We start from the raw sequence: 16,657 nt of genomic DNA, 5'->3' as shown, positions 1-16,657 counted from the left end.
TATTTACGATTACAAGTTTATGGAAATACAACCGAAATAGGAAATTATGAAATCGGTAGGCTCTGCGTGGCAAAAAAAAAATATCTATAACAAAAGGACTATTAAACAGTTTTATATTTAAATACGTTTGCCAATATTTGGTAAAGGATTTGACAAGGCAAAATTTATTTAAATGCTATTTCATAATCAATTTTCTAAGAACCAATGGTTTTGGAAGGAAAACAGGACAAGAGCAACACATTTTCTTATAAATTGTCAATAATAAAATAATTGAAATCAATTCACTAATCTCGGCAATCGTTTTCTGGGTATGTAAGTAAGTCTTTTAATAAATACTTGTAAGAAACCCTTCTCGACATCTTTGTTCCAGGTACCAGTACAAACAATATTTCCTACAAACCCTGTATATAGCGAGATCGATATTACATATCAACCAGTAATTTGTTTCTTAAAATTGTTTTCAGTGATTCAAATGTTTATTTTATCTTCAGAAAGTTATATTTTGTGCATAAACTATTTATGATTTACCGTTTTGATTACTACCAACATTAACACGTTTTCACACGGCTTCGAAAGAAAATGTTAAATATAGAATGCAGAATAATGATTAGGATCAAAATAACCTTTTCTTTGTTTATATTTTAGCTACACACAACAACCAACAACTATTAAATTTAGTTATAATGTTCATTTTCCATACACAATAGTTACATGTAATAATTAATGACAAAATGCAGTAAAAATTAAAAATGGTCATTCAAAACAAACCGTAAGATGATGTAACTATCACTAATTTTTTTTATATCAAAATCAGAGATGCATGTTTATTTTTTTTCCATTTTTAAACTAGAGTACCCTTTGCTTTATTAAGAAAGAATTGCAAGATTGGAAAGAATTCATCAGAGAATGTAGTATGATTGATGTAAATAATAGTACGGGTAATTGCAAGTTATACGTAAGTTGTAAACTAAATGGTGGCTTTTTAAAACTATGAAGACAATTTATCAATATTACTCATAAAAGTAACTTTTTTTGCAGGTTCACTTTTGTTGGGTAAAAAAATGTCTGAAGAAGAAAAAAAGCAATCTGGCAAATCACATTTTATTTGTATTTCATTTTGATTGCATAAAGAAGAAAAATCATGTTTTAAACAACTGCGTAGCCAATTGTTTAGTTATGATAATCATTTTCCTCAGTTGTAAATGGTTCTAGAAAAGTTGATGTTGCAGGATGAATCGTTTCAGTGTTTGATTTATTTCTTAAATGCGGAATTACTTGTTTTTCTGGTGAAGGTATTTGGATTGTGACTGTGGAAGGAAATCGTGTTTCGCTCGTAGAGGTTCTTTGAATGGGAACCATGGATATTGTTTCTGCAGATGTAGAAGTAGATTTTTCTTTGCTTTTGTCTGAGATTGTGTTAGTTGATGTATCTGTAATCACTGCGAAAGAATTTGTATCATTTGATTGTATTAATTGATCTGATGTTCCGGTTGTTGTAGTAGTTTCTGTGTGTGATGATTTCTCTGTAGCACTTTGAGAAACTGTGTTAGTATTTGTGTTGTCAGTGGATGCTGTACTATCAATGGTTGTCAACGTATTTGCTTGGAATGATGTAAAAAAAGAAGATATTTTGTTCGAAAGATTTACTTGGTAGGTTGTAGTCACTTGTAAACCAGCAAATGATACTGTGTCACTATTTGATACAGCCGTTGTTATCGACTCATACGAAGAATACGGTGATAGTGTTGTCATTGTCATGGATTTAGATGTTTCAGAGGAAACCTCTGCTAAAGAACTGTCTTCTTTACTTGCTGTTGTTAAGAGTACTTCTGTTTTAGTTCTCGAGGGAGTCAAAGTACTGGGATTGCCCGATGATGTCCAGCCAGGTAATGTTGAACTTTTGATGATGTTCAATGTAGTTGATGAATTTTTATTTGAATTCAAAGTCGAGTTGTCTTCCTTTGGTTCTAAATTACGAGTAGATGCTGAAAAATCTGAAGTGCAAATTCTGAACTTAAGGGAAATATCTGTTGGTGACTTTTAAGTTGTTTGAATGAACTATCTATACGATTTAAAAAAATTCTGTGATACATAAATGAAAATTAAATTCAAATTATTGCTTCTACTTTGTACAGTATTGTATAGCTAAACATTTTGAAAATTTACATATTGCTTCATTTTTCATAATTTTCTTTGTGAATTTAATATATCAAAAAGAACTTAAAAAGCAGAATCCAAACCTCTGAAATAAATATATTCTCTTTTTATTTACATGTATACTTTAATGAATTCTACGATGATAAAGCTTCATTATAAAGACACAATAAAAATGGCATTTCTGAAAGACACTCCGACGGATCGTGCAGTTTTTGAGAAAAACATACTTTTATTAATTTGGCTTGAATGACGAAAGATAAAAACAATGGCTCCCGATATAGCTAAAGCCATCAGACAGCTGATTAAAAGAACTGCAATGACGATTGCTTTGTATTTGGTTTGTTTATTTCCATTAGAGGAGAGGCTGTACTCCGAGGGAATATACTCCTCGTCTTTACATGTATGATTTATGTTAAAGAACAAACACTAATCTGAAAGACAAAATTAATATGAAACCTTAAGATATTCTAGATAAGGTCAAGTGTGAAATAATAGTGGAATAAACCTATACAATCACAATCTTGGCTCGACGTGTACAATGATATCTTGACACAGCACCTATTTAAACAATTTACATGTGCATTCTGCAATGATATACAAGTCTAAAAATGCCTAACATTATCTTTCTCCATCACTCACTAGCTCATGACGTTACATGGTCATTTTCTTTTAGAACTTTATTAAATCTGGTTTTATACATTTAAATGCATAAAATTGAATTAAGATAAAATGGCATTATCATGAAGTGAAACATCTTTATATTGATCAGAAAGCATGCGTTTGATTTTATATAAGCACGAATTCATTTAGATTTATTCATATATAAAGCACATGGAAATTCATTATATTGGAGCTCCACCTCTAACCCGGCCAATTTTATTATAATTATGTATATATCTATGCAAAGTGTATTATTCCGATCATCTCAAATTGTCCTTTAACGAGGGATCAGGGCTCTAGGTTCCGTTCGGTATCGAAAGCAAGATTTTTGTCTTGGCTAGATGGCCGAATGGTTAGCGCTGTGGTCGTTTATTGTTAGTAAAAAAAGTTTCAGAGATCGTGAGTGAGTTCAAGTTCCGGCCATGGCGGAGGTCTAGCTTCAAAAAAGTGAATTTCCCTGTGCTTTATGTATATTTCTCTATATCTTATGGACGGATATTTGTGATTTTGAGAGTTATTGCAAAGTATGTACTTATATATATTAGAGATACTTTACTAGAGTGAGAGAGAAAGAAGGAAACTGTAACTACTTTTCCAAACAGTCTATACCTTAAAATACTCAGACCGCAAGAATTGAAAATAAAATAGGGTTTGTTTTAAATAATTAGCTCGAATTCATTTTACTGAAGATAATTTGAATAACACAATACATTCAACTAAGATCACTCCCCACAACACTAATATTAGTAAACAGAGTGATTCCGTTAGACAGTTAACATATTTTGTCAGTGATATTGACAATATTCATTTAACCTTGGTTTTATTAATACTCTTTGACTTAAACAGGTCGGGTACACTACCTTATATGGATAGCATTATTTAACACGTGACAGTATTTTCGTCAAACAGATTCTCCAATCCAATGAATGAGTTGCAATGAATGACGGTGTACAACGTGTTTATGATTCAACACACGCACGTGGTTTTTGTCTGTTTTATTCACACTATTCAATTGCTTTCCGAAATGTTTGTACATCTTGATTTTTATTTTTGAAGGTAAAAAAGGAAAGATTACGTACCATTAACTTGGTTCCATGCTCACATTGAAAAATACTGTTGTTTAAGTTGATCAATTGTTGCTTCAAAAATGATCAGTATCAAACGACTGAAAAACATACGCATACAAGTACAAACAAGTTTTGATAAAAAAAAACTGCACAGTTGTGCATTGGTGACTTTATCATTGTGCACTAGAAATAAATACAGGTAACTGTACATTTTTAACATACGCGAATAGCCACGGTAGTAGAAATGCACAAATATACAGACGAACTCGGAAGCGCAAGCTGTGCAGCATATAGTATTTTGTCCGTTAGGCATTCTGATGAATGTCCCTGAAGAAAATATCAACACGCATTATAATCATGTTGTCTTAAATATGGGATATCACGTGGAAAAAAAGGTACTCACTGCTTTTAATTCTATAGGACGTGCCTCCCTTTTGAACATCGACAATGGGGTATTTAAAAGGGTTGATATAAGTCTTCATTTGCAATATTTTTTAAATGTGAGCAGAGAAATTGAAGTTCAGACATAATTGTCCATATTAATTTCATAAATTCTGAAAAATCATTCAAAATGAGTTTCCAAAGGACAATTCAAAATGGTATATATTTTCAATACGCTTTGTATACACTGAAACTTGTAGTAGCCCACAATGCTTTGCAACTCATTCACCTGATTGGTTTGTCGATAAGGTAAACAGATGTCTAATTTAGTATGCAAATTTATGCCGACGTCACAAAATATAATAGTCTCGACCTGTTAAACCTTCGTGAAATGAGTATAAATCAGTTCCAAGGATAAGTAAATTTATGGTCAAAGATCCTGTCAATAAAACATTTTATAAAAATTTATATTCATTGAATATTAAATTTCGTTGATCATATGAACAACCAAAAAAAAGGAAAAAAGAAAAGAAAATGTTTGATCAACAAATATTCATGAAACCAATCTCATTCATATCACCTTCTCAAAATGTATTGAATCTTTTCTTGCTGATAGACGTAAGATGAACGACAACAATATAACAGAATGCATAACATTTAGCTATAAAAATATGAATGGTAATGATAAGTTTTACAAAGTTTGATTTCTAGAAAATCAGAAAGAGTGAATTTCCAATGTTTTAACATACGTCTCTTTTGTTATGTAAGGTGGTTTCAACCTTATATAAAGGTTTAAGGCAGGTCGCGTTAAAATAAAGAAAAAATGTATTTATTTTTGTTCAGTTTAATTGTCTAGAGTTGTCCGTCGATCTTTTCTTATCAGTCAGTGTGTAAATATTTATTATACCATAGTTTTATTCCCGTAGCTATACATGTAACCAGAAAGCTTTTTTCAATCAAATTCAGCACAAAACGTTTAAAGATAATAATCATAGATTAAACTTGTTCAATTGAAAGTAAAATCTCTCTGAATAGGATCGATAATTAGACCCAAATAAGGATGCACATAGTGACGTACTAATATATATATATATATATATATATATATATATATATATATATATATATATATATATATATAGATATATAGATATATAGATATATAAATATATAGATAGATAGGTAGATAGATAGATAGATATAAATATATAAATATATATTTTTGGTTTCTAAAAAAATATTTTTAATTGTATATAGGGTACTTTTCTGTTCTTTATCAAATCCATGATTTCTGTACAAAATGCAGCTTGAATTGTACATAGAAAAATTTCTTTCATTATATTTCATTTAATTCAAAAGATATCTCATAAGAGTAATTGGTTCACTTTCCATTGGTAATAAGTATCATAAAAGGGACCAAACAAGAAATTAAATTCCCTATTTACATGTGTAAAAACATCAAATCTTTAAAAAAGACAAAATATTGACTTTCCTAAAAATGTTATGTAGAATAAAACTTTTATTGTCAAACAAATTGAGATAACAATTTGTAACAATGATAACAACCTAGTTTAAAAAGTGTTATACCAATAATCTTGTGATAAGCAAAATGCTAATTTAAGGAAGGGCAATTTCTTCTCGATAGTTTTATTTCTTGAAACGTCTAAGTTATTGATATAACAAAAATCCCTCTCCCTAATTATTACCGTTTAAAGATTGACATTAAAAACTGTTAAAGTGTAACATACGTGTATAAGAAAATTTTATACTCACAGAAATCACATGTTATTTACAATTCAAAACTATCTATGCCGATATACATTAATTTCTAAAAAAGGTAATATAACGCTTAATAAACCACTTCGTTCATGATATTTATGAAGCATAACAACGATGTTAATTAAATGTAAATAATTAAATACCCTGGCTGAATGGTTAAAAAACTCCCGTTTTATTCTTCGCTGGTAACGTTATTACTCCATTCTTTCTTTGAAACTTGATCTTGATCCATCGGTTTTGTCTTTTTATTTGAAGAGAGATTGATCCTTATAGATATGTTGGAACTCTTTGGTCATATTTTAGGCCCTCTCTTTGAAAATTCCTTAAATTTATGAAGAATCGAAACGAAATCCATTTTATTTCTTAAAACTCTTAATACGTAGAATTTTTTTTTTTAATAGCAATCCTTACAATTTTAAATAAAAGTGGTAGATTTTAAACTCTTTGACTTACGGAATCTTGTCTTTATTCAGAAAATATAAATCCATTTTGATCTATCTAGAATAACATCTACAAAGTACTTTACGTATGTGTATTATCCGCGAAGATAAATGAAATTTAAGCTTAGAGCTGCGCATTGGAAACCCTTCTGGAGCAATGACATTGGAAATACGAAATGGAGAAACTGGAAATTTTACACATTCTACCAAATCACTGAATACCATAAAGGAAAATTGTCATTATGACGCAACATTAATCTTTTCAATTAATTTTATCACCGAAAATAAACGAAGTCACTATATTCGTTGCGTTGCCAACAACCAACACTATTGATTTCTGAGCCCCCATTCTATTCGAGAGAAGTTTTTCTCAATCCGCTCCCAGGTAAAATAATTTTGTTGATTTTTTTGACATAGACAACGAAAATCATGAATTGGTTTGTATGCTAAAAATCATATTTGATCATATTTTACTTTTCAGCAAACACTTCCTTTGAAAATGGACTTATCCTCACTCAGGAGATTGCACACGATTTTTAAACTGACATGGTAATATCACAAGTGTTACGCAGTGTCCATCAGGGTTGTGCTATGAATTAGTATCAAGAGCCTGTGACAGTAATTGCACAAGGTGTAGCACATACATGTAGTTTTTTTCCACTTCTAAATATATGTTTTTTTTAATAAAACGTAGTTATTATGAAAATTGACCCCGCTGTCTTTCTAGAAAATACCAAATGAGTTACTTTTGTAAATGAAACATGTTTTGAATTTGACAAAAGAATATGCTCCACATAGCAAGGCATAGAGGGCTTATTTGACATATCAAACTCGATATTCGTAATTTAGAAAACGAGACACAAAATCCAGCATCCAGTCATGATTTTGTAAGAATGATTCTTAGCCGCATCAAATTGTTTCAAAACGAAGATCATACGCACATACATGTACATACACTCTGAACATTATTTCTGATTAAATAGTGTTAGAATTGTTATTCGTTGTGTAAATAATTCAGCTTGTTAGAATATCATCTTTTCTGATATCATAAATCTGACGCTTTTAACCGACTCTCAACCCACTAACTTACCCTTTTAGCAAATCAAAGGTGTAATTTCAATTAAAGTATCAGCAAAAAAGAATTGACTCAAAAGAACTGCTGCAAACAATTTGTTTTCTTAGAAAACAAAATGCTTAAAATTTTCAAGTTTTTTTTCCAGTTCATGAAAATTAAGTCACAGACACATGTGTACATCAGCCTATTATCCAAGATACCTGATAAATAAATGATAGAGAGCTGTGAATCTGAGATGGTTTATTCTAGTTTGGCGTTACTGGCCACAGTGACTTGAGGTTACTAATGGACTGTCTTATAACAAATTAACATTATCAATAGTGTAATTGTGCAATGGGTAAGCACAAATGCACAAGCATCACAAACATAAAAATTATGTGCAGTAGGTAAGCGCAAATGCACAGCCATGCAAAACAACATATCAATTATATGAATACTCTTGTGCAAAGGATATGCATGTACGAACAAGGTGACAAATGAACATTAAATTTTGTGAAATGGGTAGGCTAGCTGCAGGTCTGTAGCTCCCGGTCTGAAAAAAAAATAGATAAATGACATAGAAGCTGTAGTACCACTCATTGACAAAATTATATATTTATTGCGTAGAAAAACTTGCGCTAGTTTTGGACTGATTAACACACAAATTTTGTGGAAAAAAAATTAATACCACTAAATTTTTCATTCAACTTACTACTCATTTCGTCTCTTACCTTGGCTCAGATAGTCTTTAAAAAATCGTCATCAGCCCCGTTAAGTGAAGTGGCGCAGTTTGTTTACATGTAAAAATTGCGACTCTCAATGTATGTCGATATGAATGTAACATAACTCATTTGGCGTGGTCGATATCGTGTTCTGGAGAAAGCTTGAGGCAAGTAAAGAGACGATACTAGTTGTAAATTGTATGAAGAATTTAATGCCGTATGATACTAATTTAATTTATCCACATAGTTTGCGCATATGCATATATATATATATATATATATATATATATATATATATATATATATATATATATATATATATATATATATATATATATATATATATATATATATATATATAAGGCAGGGGCAGATCATGGTTAGGTCAGTCGAGAAATAGACAACAAAGAGAACAATACTTGGTCAAAAGAAAAAAAAGAAGAAGAGGGTTGAATATTATTAAGAGTAATATTTTTTGAAAAAGAAGAAGTACATTTCTTTCAATATTTGCCCTAAAATTCAAAAGTTGTTTAAATCTCATGAAAATACAAAAATACCATCTTGAACATGTGTGTTTAAATCTCATAAAAATACAAAAATACTATCTTGAACATATGTGTATATAAAGCACCAGGTTTAAAACTTTAACCTTGTTTCAAAAAATAATTATGACTTTGACATTTCATGATTTTGGCATATTTCTAAGATTTAGTAAAACATGATGAAGAATGGCACATTTTCTCATAGTTTTTTAAAGAGGAAAATGTGCCTGCAGCCGTCGCCCACAACGAAATTGATATATCTTATGTGATATCACATGATAAAGTTATAATGAGTTTCAGCGATGGGTGCGGACATAGTTTTCTGTTCAAAAAACACTAATGTCTTCTGCTCAGTTTTAAAAAAAATACGGGAAAATACACTGTTTATGACGTCACAATTAACCTTGTGAAAGTCTAATCACGTAACTCTTTATAGATACTTAATTTATGGGTATTTTTGTGTAAATAAACGTTACATTTCAATTTTTTGTGATATTTTTAAAATTCATTATAAAACAGGGCAAAATATGTTTGATATTGTACCTAGTTATTTGAAACGTGTCTTACATGTACAAGTCATAATAAAAATTGAGAAAGGTAACATGAGACGCATACTAATTTAGAAATTAAAATGTTTGACAGAAAAAGCATCCAGAAACACATAAATACCGTAAATGGGTCCTTGGATAAATTCATAAATCCTAGACACGCAAGAATATGCGGTATTGTTTATGAAAATGACGAAGATAAAAAGATTAAATACCATATAATTCACTAATAAATTTTACTTTTTTGTATATTTTTTCATAATTATAAATCATAATAGAAACTATACGTTTATATTAGATCCGTAGTATTGCACAGCTTCCTTCTACTTTCATATCACATAACCAAGTTTTAAATGGATGAAAAGAATAATTAAACAATACGATACGATATAGAATATTGCGGAAATATTCATAATTTAACCGTCTTTAAAAATCATGTACATCTGAAATAACAACCATCAATTGTACTACTTTTAAATATCTCATTCATTCCCTTCACGCTTTTTAAAAAAAAAGAATTTGGCAGAGAATGAAATCTATTGTTAAAATCTTTCCTTATCGGCGACTTTAAAAATGCTTCCTCATATTACTTCTTTAAAGTTTTCCTGTCGAGCTCAATATTTATAAAGTCACTTAACATCTAAATTTATAAAAAAAAAAGAAAAACCCCATACAAAACCAAACCAATACTAATATCAGCGACACACTGCGCATGCTTTTGCATGTCTGGTCTAGAGACATATATTGAGTCGCAAAACTAAACAAGCAAGGATATTCTTTAAAAAAGAGCCAACATGTATTCGCAAAGTAGGTCCAGTGGTATCAATCTTGGAGAATCTGAAGATGCACAGTTTAAACAGGAATGGGAGCAACAGAAAACAAAAATGTGTGCTGAAGAGCACATGCTCGTTAGTAGTACAGAAAAACATCAAAACAATGTCAACGCTTCGCCAAAATTACAGTCATTCAATTATCCCTATAGTCCTACATTTTTAGATCGAAGAATTGGAAAAGGTTTTATAAATGGATACGAAAATATTTGTCATTCAGGAGATAACGGATTTGCAGATTCATCAGGCGATAACAAAGGCCCGGTCAGCGATAACAATCCATATGTTTCATGTGAGTTTTCCAGTGATATTTATGAAAATGATGGTGACTCGTTTCGAACACAGAGTGAGTTTGACAGAAGTTCGGTGATTTTAGAGAGATATGACGATTTTCTAAGTGATAACAAACACCAGCTATGGACGGAAAATATTACTGGGGATACATCTAGAAAGGAGTATATAGACATGAACTTATACCGGGTAAGATTGGTGATTTAATAAAATTATTAGAAATCGAAAATTGATTATTGCTTCTTCTTTTTTTTAAATTGGTTGTTATATGTGCAAACGGTCAATATGACCTCAAATATGTTCTTCTTTTTTTTTGAAAATTATCAATTCGTCTTTTTTTTCTTCTCTTTTAATGTATCGGGATAAATGTTGGATACTTTAACTTCGGAATTCACTTTCGTTTGGGTTAAAAATAACTTTATAGCGCATGAAACGGATTACATACAGTGCATTTCATTGCCTACAAAGTACTTAAAATGACAATGATTTTTAACTAACACCCCGTACAAAATTGAGACATTACACATGGATAAATGCATATGGTAAAAATAAATCGTATAAAGGTGGAATAACACCTCATTACAAAATGGCTGACCGCTGATCGAAACGACATTTCGTTTTATTAAAAGGATTTTATGGACTGAAACATGTAGCTTACTTCATAGCCGAGTGGATAAAGTGTCGGACTTGGGATCCATACATCCCGAGTTCGAATCCTGCAGGTACTTTTGTTGGTTTTTACTGGAATAATTATTTTAGATATCCATTTTTTATCCCAAAACTGCAAATTTTTGGCTTATTTGACATTTGTACAGTTTATTTATAATTATATCGTTTATGATCAAAACATTTCCTGGTAATTTGAGTGACTCTTTCCAAGTGTGTTATTCCACCTTAAAAACGAAATGTACATCTCAAATGATAAGAGGTATGGAGGAAGTTATGTATATTATATATATCTTCTTTAATTGTCAGCATCAGAGTATCCTTAACCACAGCCTAAACTTAATCATAAAAAAGATCATAATGCAGATCAACAAATAATGAGATTGGTATCATGATCTATAAGTAATAAATATATTGTTGTTAAAATTAAAAAAAAAAGTTCTGTTCTGGTTTCCTCAATGATTGGTGTCATCGGGCAATTTCATTAAGTAAAGTTATGTATTACTTGTTTTCTTCTAAAACGACAGAAAGTTTAAGCAGTAAATAGACAAACAAATGTGCGTACAGTTATAAAATGTTTTAGTTTTTATCATCTATGAGTATTGCGGACGAAACGTTTCACTGCATACATGTCGTTGAAAAAAGAAAACAACAAATCTCAAATATAAAATTTAGCTGCGGGACATCGACTTATTTACGAAATAAAACTTGCTGATCTCCATGTAACATTTTGATTAACGTACACAAACTATAAACCATAACAACATTAAATTAATTCACTTCCCTGTTGACCGTTGTTGGCAAGGTAATAGCAACTACTTTCAATTGCAGCCCTCTTTTCAGCATGACAGCAACAATTCCCCACAGAGCGCACGAAGAATCGGGTTTGTTGAAAACCACAGTGCAAAAACAGAGACGCAGAATCTTTATCAGAATGAAAAAAGAAATGACAAAAGGACAAACAAGACTGGTCTTGTTGTTATATTGGGTATACTTTTAATTGCGTGCACAGCAGGAGTCTTAGCTTGGTTTCTGGCTAAGAAAGGTGAAGATTACTTAATATTGTGTTTTATAAGATGCCTTTTTTGACAATTTCAGAATGTGTTTTCATTGCTTTTATACAATTTAATATTTCATTTATAGGAGATGATGAATTTCCTGTCAAATACTGTAAGTTTTTATGTAAAAATATTTATGTGTTGGTACATTTTTCTTGTAAATCAGACAATTTAAAAAACATATATATGAGATAACTAATATATTTTAAATTACAGCTTAAAATATAATTTAAAAAAAATTTATGGTCATCTGTTGTCCGGAAATCGCGTGTCTTTAAAATTTCATATAATTTACCTATCTCCAAGAACAACCAATTTCAAGCAAATACACTCAAAGCATTAATGCGGGAATGATAACTTAAAAAGTACAAATGGCCCTATCCTTTCCAAAGGAGAATGAATAAACAAGTTGTAAAGAATTGACTAGTCTTGTAAATTCTCAACCCTATTTGAAAAAACCGCTACTCAATGTTAAAATTTATAAGGAAGCTTTTATATATGCTAGATACTATATTTTATACTGATATAACCTTGAATCCTGACTGTCACTGGAGAACCGAATTGGAAATCTCTAAATACACTGGGATATACATACGTAGTCTACAATCCTATTTATTGTTTACCGACCAATTTACATTGAGCGACAACATTTAAAAACAAGTCTTACAAATAATATGACTCATATGTAAATTCATTGCACACCATTTCATTTTGTACTTTTACACGGTTTTATCAAATTCATGTATTGAATGAGTTGACCCCCCCCCCCATTAATGTTGTATATGACTTAGTCTATCCACACGTACATAATATGCATTGTAATATTTTTTGTTCTAGTATTGCATACTTAATATTGATAAACCTTGTTACCATCTTCGCTAGCCGAGGGTTTACAATCTACTCTGCTTCTCTACAACGTTCATTGAAAAAAGCATAGTTCAGAGTTACTGCTTTTGTGTAAAAATGAGCACCATTGTCAAGATTCGTAAAGCTCTTAATTCATACAATGCAGAAAGACCATACAGAACTACTGTGTCGTCAGCTAGAACTTACAGGACTGGATGATTCCGTCTGACCGTCTATTGTCGTCTGCATGCTATCCAAAGCAGCTTTGGCCTATATCAAAGTTAAAGAAAAATACATCCTAGTCAAAGTTAAAGTAAAACATGTTATAAACACTTTTTTCCTTTAAATGATTTAGCTTTTATTATCATTTAAATTAGATTTTACTTAACTGAATATTGCAATTAACACAGGATTTTTGGCAACAATTTTTAGTTGATTTATAGGTGATGAATTTTAAATTGGACATTCTGTAAACAGGAAACTAGTACTTTTTAAGGCAAGTACAACGATTTGTCAAACGGAGAATGGGTCAAAAACAAAACTACACTATAACCATGTCCAGTATCGTAAAATAGTACAACCCCCTAGCGCTTCTTTAGTAAAGTTTTGGCAACGGCATCCTTAATTGCAGTCTGTGTAGATGTCAAATATGGTAGTCTTATTAGATAATTGCTTCAATCAGTATAAACATAAAGTTCGTTATCACCATACAGCAGTATACTATATGAGGACGACGTATGGAGTTATATATCTTTATAAATCTCATGTAATGTAAGTTGATTGATTTTAAGTACCAACCATTATGATAAATAAACAGTTGGATTAAAGCATTAAGTGCAATAGCTATGGATTGGCCGATTTAGCCGACAAAATCGAAACTCGCAACGGAATCTGATTGGTTGTGAATCCAGGCAATCGCAGGAAATCTACCAAGTGGCGGTGAAGTTTGTTGTGTTTTCATACAAAATTCAAATACATTCATTTTTACAATTTTTACGTGATTAATGAAAGACATACGATATATAAATACTTAGATATGTTTTTAAAAAATTAATCTTACTTTTTATTAATTTCCCCGTCCATTTCTTCCAATACCGTTAGATGAAAAGTACGTATTTAGCTGCTTCAATTTACACCAATCAGAATCATCTTCTCTAATACACTTGAGGTTGCACAACAGCTTTATGAAGTGTTGGGATATGTGCCGGTTGAGAACGACGTTTTGTCAAAGTATGTGTGCAGCCACTGTTATTCCAAATTGAAGAAATTATCAAAAACAGATTTTGATTTGATTAAGAAGTTAAAGGAGTTGAGGAAGGAGAAGAACAAACTTGTAAAGTCTATGCGTTAAAATATACTCATTCCCAAGATATCATCGATTCACATTTTGCCTAATTACTCAATATTCATTAATACCTCATGGTTCAAACCAAATGGCCTCGTTCGGTTGTCGGATAGACAAGGACAATATTGTTCCTTGTTCCCAAGGACAATATGCTTAAGTGTATTTCTGCCTATTGCATTGAAAAATATCACTATATCACTAAAAACCCCCGTTTTAGTCATGTCAAAAAGTGCATTCAATGTACATTAAAAAGTAAAGGGACGACACTCGCCATCTTGGATTTATAGGGAGTCCTCGGTTCACGCTATATTTTAAGGAAGTTGGATGCTGCGATCAAAAGTCTTAAAGTTTTTTTTTTCTAAAGTATTTTTTTAAAATGTACACACACAGATTTACCAAAATTGAAAATAAAATTTTGGGGTCTATATACCTCTTTCAGTGCTATGGTTTATTTCATATTGTGTTTCTGCACTGAAAGTGCAAATTGCATATGAATTGTTTTTCCCTCTGGAATTTTTTTAACGGAATAAACCATGCCATTAAATACAATTGTATACTATTTAAAATAAATATTATTAAAATTAACATAAAGAAAAAGTTTTTCCCACATTTTATTAATAATTGAACAGAGCATGAAGAGACAAAGACAAACATATACACACTCATTCGCTCACAAACACACAAAATGTACAAAGTCTAGAAGTTATAATTTTGAAAATATTTCCATGATAAAATGAGGAGAAAAATTGAACAACAAAAAAAGTAACTAATTAAAGGCCAATACATTATTAAAGTGATGAAATAAAGTTTTCAAGCATACTCCATCTTATAGTGAATTTATCTATCATCATTTGAGTAGCATATACTTTTTCTCTATCAAAAAATATGAATATATTGAATTTTTGAGTTCACTGATATAAAGGCTTGAGCTTTTTCTTGATTTGTAAAATATATATCTCTTTGTTAACAAAATCAATTAATTAAGGTCTTCCGTTTCGAACGGAAGACCTTATAGTTTTCGTACTGTTTCTTATTATTAAGGTCTTCCGTTGGAAACGGAAGACCTTATTGTTTTTGCTTTGTTTCTTTTCCTCTATTATTAAGGTCTTCCGTTACCAACGGAAGACCTTATTGTTCTTGCTTTGATTTTTTTCCTCTATTATTATTTTTTTTTTTCTCCCACGTTTTCTCAAAAATGCTTCAGCCGATTTTCATGAAATTTTCAAAGCTTATTTATGACAAAATTTGTAAGAAAATTACACGAGATTTTTTTGGTCGTCACTTCCGGTATTGAGATATAAAAGATTTTACGTTTTTGCTTGTTAACGATTTTTCTCAAAAAGGATTTAAGATAGAACCTTTAAATTTTCAGAGATGGTAGAGAGTGAACGGCCGCAGTGCCCTTTGCATATCCGAACGTCCGCCGTCACTTCCGGTCGTCACCGGAAGGAAATGAAAAACCTTAATTTTTCAATTTTTTGAACTTGAATTTTTTTTATGTTACTATTCGATAGAGACACTTAAAACACTTCAGAATAGGAAATTCGTTTTTAAATCGATCCACGCATTCCCGAGATTTTGAGCTCAAAAGTTCTGAAGCGAGAGTCCGCGTAGCTCAGTCGTTAGAGTGGTGGACTTGTGCCCAGGCGACCCGGGTTCCGTCCCCAAGTGCCGAATATATTTCTTCCCTAATTTTGTTTTGGTTAATGATTTTATCTTTAAAATGATGGTTTTTATTGTTTTCCGTTTTATTTTTATAATAAATAAAGATAATGACAGCTTTTTTAGTACAAATATAGAGCTCGTTTCTGTCAGCAGTTGGCTTAATTCAGACGCTCGTCGCATCTCCAGCATCAAAGACATGCCGCCGAAGCTCCCTTGCAGTACGACTACATTAGAGTTCACTGAGTCGCTTTGCCGGCATCAAAGAAATGCCGCCATCTCCTTGACTGTATGCACACAACATTTTCTTAGCAATGCACAAACGTTATTCTACATGGCTTTAAAATGAGGTCTGATTAGTATTTATTTACATAATTATATAGATAAACGCATGCATGAATACATGCGTTTATTGACATAGGTTGCTTATATATTGATTTCCTGAACACTATAAAACACTATGAAATCTCTCTCTCTCTCTCTCTCTCTCTCTCTCTCTCTCTCTCTCTCTCACCCTGACAACCGGGTGACTGCGATACGGTGTGAAAACTGACCACCCTTGTATCTGTGTTTGGGCCTATGTATTAACAGATGTAAACACTGATCGTT

The 16,657-nt window shown here is 31.2% G+C and overlaps 1 protein-coding gene and 1 long non-coding RNA gene across 2 annotated transcripts in view; one reads left to right on the top strand and one right to left on the bottom strand.

Annotated features, from left to right (window-relative positions):
• LOC136270505 (uncharacterized) overlaps positions 1 to 16,657 on the top strand; it is a 74,693-nt gene that overhangs the window by 26,405 nt on the left and 31,631 nt on the right. The gene's annotated exons all lie outside the window — the stretch shown is intronic.
• LOC136270811 (uncharacterized) lies at positions 1,085 to 3,070 on the bottom strand. Its single transcript, XR_010708669.1, has 2 exons — positions 2,385 to 3,070; positions 1,085 to 1,994 (listed from the first exon to the last, which is right to left on the bottom strand). It is a non-coding gene; the product is annotated as an uncharacterized lncRNA (long non-coding RNA).

Source organism: Magallana gigas, chromosome 8, assembly GCF_963853765.1.
Source record: "Magallana gigas chromosome 8, xbMagGiga1.1, whole genome shotgun sequence".
Lineage (NCBI taxonomy): Eukaryota > Metazoa > Mollusca > Bivalvia > Ostreida > Ostreidae > Magallana > Magallana gigas.
This window is presented reverse-complemented; position numbering and strand designations above follow the sequence as displayed.